The 10,727-nt window shown below is 34.9% G+C and overlaps 1 pseudogene; it reads right to left on the reverse strand.

The window, feature by feature from the left end:
- Positions 1–8,981: 8,981 nt before the first annotated feature.
- LOC140519360 (LYR motif-containing protein 1 pseudogene) lies at positions 8,982–9,349 on the reverse strand (annotated as a pseudogene).
- Positions 9,350–10,727: the final 1,378 nt, after the last annotated feature.

Raw genomic sequence — 10,727 nt, forward strand, 5'->3', positions numbered from 1 at the left:
AGGAAGAGCAAAGTGAGTAGAAGGTTCTCACATTTACTATTGCCCATCATTGAATCATACTATTAAAATGTAAGCTAAGGTATATTAGATAGGAGTTGTTGGAAACATTAGATTTCCCATTGGGGTAAGGTAATAGTTCTAGATTATGATTTTGTTAGATGTGACAATACCTGAAGGGAAAAAAGAAGGTCCCTGAATCCCTTCTGGATTACTGCCTTGTCATGGTGGAGGGGTTTGTGTAGCTCAATGAAACTATGAATTATACTGTGCAGGGTTACCTAAGACAGACATATAAGGAAAGCTAAGTGCCACAGACTCTATGCTTTTGAATTATGGTGTTGGAGAAGACTTTCAAGAGTCCCTCAGACATTAAGGAGATCAAATTGGTCAATACTTAGAGAAATTAATTCAGGCTATTCATTGGAAGATCAAATACTGAAACCAAAACTTAAATATTTTAACCACATGAGAAGATGAGATTCACTGGAAAAGACCCTGATGTTGGGAATGATTGAAGGCAAAACAAAAAGGGGATGGCAGAGGATGACATGGATAAATAGTGTCATAGAAGTAATGAATATGAGCTTGGGCAAACTTTGGGAGTTGGTAGGAGATAGAAGGGCCTGGCATGCTATGACTCAATGAAGAGTCAGACATGACAGAACAACGACAACAAAGGTCTCACACTATCCACATTTACTTAAACGTGTTAATTGAACTTGGTAATTCATACTTAAACAGATAATTGAAAACTTCATCAAACTATACCAAATTTTCATGCCTACAAGTGTAGGAATTATTTTCTGAACGTTGCTGCTCCTAATGAAGCACAGACTCTGACCTCCATGTTGGCCAGTGTTTGACAGCATTACATTAAAAAATTAAAAGAAATGAAATACTGGAGGATAACACTGTTAATTCAATTCCTGGGCCCTTCAGGCAAAATATCAGAAGGGCCCTCCATTCTTTTTAAAGGATCTTATTTATCTAGTTCTTGTTTTTTGTATAGTAGAAATCCACTCCCACTATTATACTCTCAAAAGCTAACTGCTGTTAATACTTAAAAATGTAACTCCATTTCACTTTTAGCAATATTTGCTTCTTCTTATAGAATAAACTTGAAGAACCCAGTTAATGATGTATAGAAGAATTAACAGAAAATAGGAAAGGACTATTTGGAATTACATATAAAAATAAGTTATTGAAAGAGTTAGGAGTCATCATATCTGCTGGTTTTGGAAAATAGGATAGACATTTATTATTTAGGTATGATTTAGTTGTGTGTCCACTTTTGTTGGGGGTGGGTGGGGGCCTATTGTTTCTGAATGGTCTTTCCTGTTATTGCCCTGTGTGGTATGTGTCCCTGAGTAGATGGCATGACTAACATCGGACTCTTCTCTTTGACATCTATTCAGGGGCTTTGTAATGCTCAAATACATGCAAAGTGTTTTGCAACCCTCAAAATTCTATATAAATACTAGTTATTTATATTATTAACCTACATTCTCTTCTGGTGATGACTTCATTCCCAGGGGTATACTGGTTAATGTTTAACAACTGGCAGGGGAAATACATATACTTTTAAGTTTCATCTGCATTAGTAACCCTCTCTTGAGTCTAGAGAAATCAACAGAACAGTAAATCAGGGTCTAGTTAGAGCTCACTCCAGTGCACTTCTGCATCCACCTATTATAACTCTCCTGGAAAAGAGGCCCTCTAGTAGCAATGTTCTCTTGATCTATGAGAACATTTCTTCATGAAATACTAGATCTTTTTTAAGCTTGATAACCAGGAAAGAGAGAGATTAGCAACCAAAGATACTCATATCTCAGAATCATTTTTTTAAATACAAGAAATCTATTTCTACTATTTCCAGATTCCAACTCCAATGAGCATTTAAAAATGACTACAATTTATTTTCAGCAATAACTGCTTCTTACATAATATGTATTAACAACTGAAGGCAATGGGGAAAAAAAGGTACAAACTAGCCCAAATCTATGTAGTGACTGTGTATCACTATGTTATAATTAGAGTGAATATCTCCTTTTTGGGTAGAATTAGAAATTGAATTGAGCCATAGGCTATCTAGATCTCACCACCCATTCAGGTTCTCGGGAGCTCATGACTTCCATCGTAGACATACAATTTTGGACATCAACATGCCAAAAAGAAGGACTGGGTTAAAAGGTGTTGTGGAGGATATGAATGTCACTGACTTTGGGATACATGTTGATCATTGCCCTACCCTTCCTGTGTCTAAGACCTTAGGTAGTACACAGAAAAGTTGGGAACCCAAAACTCCAGTTACACAAGACAGGGAAACAAAAATATATACATGTTGTCCCAAAATTGCAAAAAGACTTCTGGAATACCATGTATATAAGAAAGATAATCCAGGAGGATATGAAAATAAAAAATGACTCCACCTCCTCCAGGAGAATAGAGGGAAAGAATGGTCCCTAGGGAGAGGAACATATTGCCCCAGTAAGGAAAATTTCCAAAAGTTGAGTTGTTGGGGCAATAAGCAACAGTTCTGAGGATTATAATAGCCACTTTCCCTAAAATTTGGGCTCCCCAGGAATAGATAAAAGCAGAGAGAAGCATATTTTAAGAGCTGGCCTTTTTCAGATTGGGCAATTCTAATCCTGTTCCATGACATTTGTTCGTGGAAAAAGGAAGTAGTGGTGAACCAGGAGATGTGTTTCTAGGAGAGAAGAAGTGTCAAACACATGGCAGGTGCATGTAGTCCAGAGCACTCACAAGCGAGGCTGAACCAGATGAAAATGTAATTGGGAAATACTTCACAAAAATATAATAGAACATAAATAATATCAATATGTGATTTTCTAAATCAATATGTGACCTGAAAAGCTCTTTATGTAGGATGGCCCCTTTTCTATTTGAGTCAGACGCTGGTGTTTTAGAGCAACGTAGATTTAAGATCTAACTATAAGGGAAAACTTTCCAGAATCACAAAAAAGACTGATCATATTTTAACAAATAGAAAATGACTTGTTACTTATGTCAATTTAAGTCCACAAGCATTTAATAAGCAGCTAATATATGCCTAGCACTGTGCTAACTAACCACTGGTGATATAAAAAAAAAAACAACAAAAAAAACCCCAAAAGACTGTCCCTGCTTTCCTAATTCCTGAATCATCTGTTTTAGCATAGTAAGATTACTGACTTATTAGAAGAAAGAATAAAACTAGACTTAAGATTTTAAGATAAGAATTCATTATTTGGTAAAAAATTGATGGGAAAACTGGAAAGCAGTATGACAGAAACTGGGCATAGACCAATATCTTAACAACATTTATCAAGATAAGGTCAAAATGGATACGTGACCTAGATATAAAGAGAGATATTACAAGGAAATTTGAAGAACATGGAACATGGAACATATTATTTATCTGACTTATAAAGGAAACAATTTATGAATAAAAGGAGATACAGACCAGAGTGAGCTATAAAATGGATAATTTCTATTACATTAAATTAAAAAGTGCTTGTTCAAATAAAACCTAGATCAGCCCAGATTAGAAAGAAATGAGAAAATCAGGGAAAAATTTATAGAGTTTCTCAGATAAAATTCTCATACCTTAAAAGAACTTCATCAAATCACTAAGAATATGAGTCATTCCCCAATTGATAAATGGTCAAATGATATGAACAGGTAGTTTTTAGATAAAGAAATCAAAACAATTTATAGTCATATGAAAAAAATCATTATTGATTATAGAAACACAAGTTAAAACTACCCTGAAATGTCATTTTATATCTTTCAGATTAGTTAAAATGATTGAAGAGGAAAGTGACAAATGTTGGAGAGAGTGTGGAAAAACTAGGATACTAATTCATTGTTGGTGGAATTGTGAACCGAGCTAACCATTTTGGAAAGCAATCTGGAATTACGACCAAAGAGTTATTAAACTGTGTATACCCTTTGATGCAGCAGTACCATTATTAGGTCTATGTCCAAAGATGATTAAGGAAAGGGGAAAAGAATCTATATCTAAAATATTTACAGCAACTCTCTTTGTAGTGTCAAAGAATTGGAAATTATAGGGATGCCCATTGATTGAGGAATGGCTGTACACGTTGAGGTATATGATTATGATGGAATACCAAAGTCCTATAAGAAATGATGACCTCAGTGATTTTAGACTTGTGTGAAATAATAAAGAGAGAAATGAACAGGACCAAGAGAATGTTGTACACGGTAAAAGCAATATTGTTTTAAGAATACCTTTGAACTAATAAGTAATTTTGACTATTATAAATACCAAAACTAACTGTAAAAGATATATGAAAGAAGATACTATCTGCATCCAGAGAAAGAACTGATAAATAGAAGTATATAGAGAATGATTTTTACATATATATGATATTCCTGTCTAATGGTAGCCATCCCTATATCAGGGTCAGGGGAGAGGGAAGAAAAAAAGAAAACAAAGAAATTTACATGATAACTTTATTAGATATTTAAAAGGAATAGCAAGTTGTATATAATAGATGCAGTTTCATGTGCAATCATTTTTTATTATACTGTAATGGAAATGCTTGTTTTATTCAATAAATGAAAAATAAAATAAATTTTAGAAAATCCAAGATGATAGAAGGAACCTAACAAGTAATTGAGCAAACCCTCAGCTTATTGGCCAAGTGAAGAGCTAGATTAGGCAAGAGCAACAATGCAAGTGTAGAATAGAAACCTGTTTGCAAAATCTTACAGAGAAGGATGACAGATGATTGTGAGCAGTACTGCTTCTTAGAACAGAGAGTAGCAGTAGAGGGTAAACTCAGGTTAGAGAAAGCTTGGTAGGAGACCCAAATAAGCAAAGTCATTCCAAGGGCATTTAAATAGGAAATTAGGTGAAAGATGGGATGAACATTTTTTATAGTCAATGACATTTGAGTGCCACTGAACTTGGACAGCATCTTCTGTAGCCTCATGCTAACAGTGAGGCACCTCTAAACAAGGTAGAAGTTGCATGTAAGAGAAAAATATGGGAAAGGTTTCTGGATTAGAATAAGTGTTTGCATAGGAGATCAGTGCTGAAGATGGCACAATTTTGAGAGTGCAGATGGATCAATTAGGAAGGCATCTGATGGAAGGAAAATGTCTTCTGTGGAGGGCATGGAAAAATAACAGAATTAGAGACCTCGAGAGTTGGAAGGGATCTCAGCAGCAATCTATTCCAACCCATATACCAAAGGAATACCTATTACAACATATTATTATTGTTGTTAATTTTTATTATTAATTTTATTTTATTTATTATTATATTATTTATTTACTATTTGATTGTAAAAACAATAGCTAGAACTGAAATAGCCTTATAAGGCTTACAAAGTGCTTAACATGTGTTATCTCATCTGATACCATATCCCCAAAGTGATTGTTCAGCTTCTCTTGAAGACTTCCCAGGAAGGGGAACCCTCCACTTCTGCCTCTGGATGGCTTTAATGATTAAAAGTTTCCTGATCTCAATCCTAAATTTGCCTTTTTGCCACTTCTACCCATTGCACTGATTATTCTTTGCATAGAAAACAGAAACAAAGCACTTCTGCTCTCTCCCTGTTGTCAGCTAGCATTATTCCATCCACTCCTGGCAGAGGTCCTACTCATTATTTGATTTTTCTACTGGGAGAAAACTTGGAAATTATTGATACTAAAAAGAAGAGGCCAGAAAGATCAGCACTCACCAACCCATCATCTAGTATTAGAATTTGTGATCCTTAGGGGCAGGGACCATTTTTGCCTTTCTTTGTATGCTCAGCACTGGCACATAGCCTTCACTTAATAAATGCTTGTTGATAGATTTATTATGAGAAAAATCTATGTGTCTGTCCATCAAGGGCATCTTCAATGAAAGTATTAGTAAGGAATAGGTAGGTTTTCACAAGTGATATTCCACAACCTGGCATCCTTACCATCCTATTACTGACTGAAAGATGTAGAAAATTTTTAGAAGTTATATTTATTGTTAATTATGGTATGGAAGATGGAGATTGGATCTGTGATTTCATCAATATAAGGAACCTCTAGTTAAGAAAATTCCGTCTACCAAGCTGACACCTTCTTTTCAATTTATAGTGTTAGAGAATTAGACCTCTGAGAGTTTGTGAGTTGCCCCGGATAGTTTAGTTAGGACACATTTTATAATTTTTTAATTATATAAACATTTACATATACAGCATTATTTATATTTTATAGAGATATATAGTTTTCTCTATCCAATTTATATATTTATAATTAATATACAGAAAGTATGTTAAATTATATATACATACATATGTGTATATATGTGTGTATACACATAAAATTATATACATATACATATATATATATATAAAAATTAGGTAAAGCAAAATCCCATTTAAAGACTCTCTTCTGACAGGTTGTCTCCCATTCAAATATTGAAATGATTCATGAGTGTGAAAGATATAACAAGAAAGATAATCTCATTAAATTCACCTCCGATCATTAATCTGATCAGATGGAACCTAAAACAAAGCAACTCATGCTCATGATAGGATTTTGCCACCATCATTGAAGAGATCCAGTATAGCGCCCAAGTTGAAAAGGGATTTCCTATGGATGGCCATGACCTCCAGAACTTCTATACAAATGAGATTGTACTGGTTGCATTTAATCCTAGAATACTGCAGTCTCCTGAAAGAGATCTGTAGCCACCCTGAAATTTTGGCTTAACAATCTACATGAGTAAAACGAAATAATAAAGATTATCTATTGTCCAGATTATTATAAAGCTCAACACACACACACACACACACACACACACACACACATATGTCTACATCTGGTAGACAATGTGAATGAAAGAATGAGTTGATTCCAGAATTTAAGGGAAGAACAGGCTAGATTATCTTTAAGAAATTGCAAAGTTCCATTAATGATCCCAAATTCCTCCCAGAAACAAAGGCTCACTTATCTTTTTAATGCCAATATTCTACCGGTGTCATTGTATGGCTATGAAGAATGTAACATCATAGTTTCTGAAGAATTAAAAATGAATATCACTTACAGGACATTGGAGGGGCATATTATATTTGTGGATATGTTGCAACATATACAAATTAGGAATTGTAAATAAGAACTGATGTAAAGGATAAAAAAGAGAGCTACATAAACCCAACCTCCTCCAAAAAAAAGAGGCAGATACAATGGTAATGGCACTAGGTTTGGAGTTGGAAGATTTAGGTTCAAACTCTGCCTCCAAAATTGCCTATTTGACCTTGGGAAAGTTATTTAACCTCCTTTAGACTCAGTGTCCTCTTTTTTAAAATGAAAGATTTGGTCTATCTTGCCCTGCATGTTCCTATATTATTTATCTAAAGATTTTGGCAATGACATTAATTTTTGAGAGTTCTCCTTAGCATGGATTCCTGTAATTATCAGAAATGATAAATATGGAAAAATTATTAAACCATAAGTGACTCTGGCATCATTGCACAATTTTTCAGGGCAGTTGTGTTTTTATATATGTATATAGGAGTAGAATTCCCCAGATATATATTAAATACAGTAAGTATGGAGTCAGTAAGCATATACTTATATGGAAATTGATCAAGTAATAAAGGTTTTCAGTTTTTTCAACTGAACATTTAAACCTCCTAAAGGGAAGAATATATGGAATACAATGAAATCAATGGGATTTTTCGCAATGTTTAAAAATACGTCATTTATTATTTTCAATGAAATTCTTTTGAACAATTTTTATTGAAGATTCCAATCATCATTGAACATAAAAGACAACAGTGATATACAATGACTCTCAATGGGGTTTTCCCTTGGCTTATCACAAAGGCACAGTCTCTTCCCTGTTTGACCTAACTTTTCCTTTTCCTTTTTGTACACAATTTAAAAATCAGCCTAGCCTTCTAATTTGTACAGCACATTCTTTCGCTTGTGAGATTCCAATTTTGTTGTCAAATAGTGATTACTTTTATGATTGGTTATAGTATGAGTTTGCAGTGAGACTTTGAGGCTAGAATTATGTCATAGATTTTAGAGTTAAATACACTATATCAGTTCCTGAAAATTTGGAATCCTTCCCTCTTCTCCAAAATTTTCCTTAGATACTATATATTCTGCTAGCAGTTAAGGGGGTGATGGGATTAGAATATGTGTGATGAATTCTGCTAGTGTGGTAAAGGAGAAAATAGCATACTTGAATATTAGTGAGAAGTATATCTTTGAATCAAGAGCCAAAAAAAGAGATATCAATAGAACTAAAACATAAAATATCTTTGTTGTTTTTGTTTCATGCTTTTTTCAGTTGTGCCATTTGGGGTTTTCATGTCAAAGATATTGGAGTGGATTGGCATCTCCTTCTCCAGTTCATTTTACAAATAAAGCAACTAAGGCAAACAGGATTAAATGAAATCACCAGGGTCACACATCTGTAAGTATTTAAGGTCAGATTTGAATTCAGGAAGAGGAATCTTTCTGATTCTAGGCCCAGCACTCCATTCACTGCACCACATAATTTAAACACAAAACAAGACCCACAGAGATTTACAAGTCTGAGAATAGTATCTGGTTTTCATAGAAATTGTTAAAACTTCTAAGAAAAGCTGCTAACATGTCTATATGGATACATTATTTCCACAAAATTTTAATATTTAAAATTTAAATTTAAATCCAATTCCTGCTATGTTCAGACTTTCAGATGTTACTTACTAAGATCATGATTAAGAATGATCTTTGGGGGTTGACATCTTCTAGTCGCAAGACACTGACACTGATAAATTCAAGCACATGTAGGTTAGTGTTATGAGATCAGGGACTCAAATCTTTGAATATTTAAGAAAAGTTCTTGCAAAGGCTATATTCTTTGTCCTTCCTTTCTCTGACTGGGCTTAATTCAAGGAGGAAAAGATTCATCATCTAATTTGGGCTCAGGCCCTGCTTGGCTCACAGTTCATACAGAGAACCTGTTTCTTGGATTAATAAAGTTCATCATGAAATTTGAGATATAATGGTCTGAAAAGTTTCCTCAGCTTCTCTTGGGTTTGAAGACCATGACTTTGTAGGGGAGTGACGGCTATTGGAGGCAAGTGAATTGGCCTTGGATATGGATTCTGATACTGCAATCCTAGTTCAATTCTTGCTTTGCACTCATCTATACATTGTCTAACCAGTTCTGAATCCACAAATTTTTTTTTTCTGGAATGACATTCTGGCTTCATGTATAATATTACTGCTTTTCTCTGATGGTGTCCACCATCTGCCCCAATTCTGCATGCCATCTCCTTGCAAGCCTGAAAATCCTGTGGTACAGGCTGAGAATTTCTTGTTGTGTGGCTGTTGTCATGTCTTACACTCACACTTTGTCCATCATATCTATCTCCCCTCTCCCTCCTAGTGCCAGAGATGAGAGGAGAGAGTATCAGGAGGTCTATAGAACTGATCTGATTGCCATTTTAAACAAATAAGTGACAGGATTTCTTCTTTTCCTCTTCCTTGTCTTTCTCCCTGTCTTCTCCTCTTCTACCTTTCCCTCTATCTTATTTTTCCTTTATCCTCACCCCTTCAAAGGACCATGGAGATGTTTAGAGGGGACATGAGCAGACTATAACACCTTATTGATGAAGAATTGAGGAAGATAAATGCTGTAAAGGTTGTATGAGGAAGATTTGTCACTGGAATAAAAGAATTGGTCACTTGGTGAACATTCAGGAATAGCTAATGGACCGCTCCATACCTCTTCACCTAACCCCACCCCCACATTTCAAAGATTACATGAGTTTGCATACAATGTCCAGATGCAGCATGGTGTAGTGGACTGTGCACTATGAAATCAGAAAGTATTGGGTTCACGTCTCACCCCAGATACTCACTAGCTATGTAACCTCAAGTAAGTCATAAGCTCTCTTGGCCTCAGTTTCCTCAGCTTTAAAATTAGGGATTTCACTTCACTTCTCAAGTCCCTTCCAGCACTAAATCTATGATCTTATGATCAAGTAGAAGGCTTCTTTTTAGAATGCTGGGCAGAATACTTGTCGAAGATTAGTGGGAAGACATGGAAAGAAGTGTTACAGGTTGGGCAATTATGGAAGCTTTGTGACCTGCATTATTGTTGGGACATCTCCAATAATTCATCAAGCATTTATTAAACACCCACTCTATGCAAGGAACTGTACAAAAATGAAACAAAGAGTTACTGTCCTCAAGGAACTTACATTCTTCTTCTTACATTCTTCCATATCTACATTGATAAGGTTACAGATCTATTGGTGCATCAAAGCAAATAGAAAGATTATAATTCCATGATGTTACAATAATTTGCTTCATATTTAATATTTTAGGGTCATTTATATTGCTGTTAGTTGCACAAAAACAGTTTGGAAAATAGCAGTTGTACTTTATACTTTCCCATTCTCCCCCTTTCCACTCAACTATTCCCTTGGTTTACATTGTCCTTTCTTCTTTCTCTAGTCAATTCCTGTACATCATTCAAGTCCCAACTCAGAAGCCACTTTCCTCAATTTAGTTCAATTCAATAAAGGACAAAATCATTCTGAGTTATGTGTACCTCAGGCATTCTGACTTTGGGAGGATCTATCCTTGGTCCTGAATGACTGGACTTGGTGTCTGCTTTGTTTCGAATCCCAAAGGATTGTGGGATGCTTACTACCTGATATAAAAGGATGTATTGAGTTTCATTTTCAGTTTCAGTCTGTCGTATTGTA

The sequence above is a fragment of the Notamacropus eugenii genome, chromosome 1 (assembly GCF_028372415.1).
Source record: "Notamacropus eugenii isolate mMacEug1 chromosome 1, mMacEug1.pri_v2, whole genome shotgun sequence".
Classification (NCBI taxonomy): Eukaryota; Metazoa; Chordata; class Mammalia; order Diprotodontia; family Macropodidae; genus Notamacropus; species Notamacropus eugenii.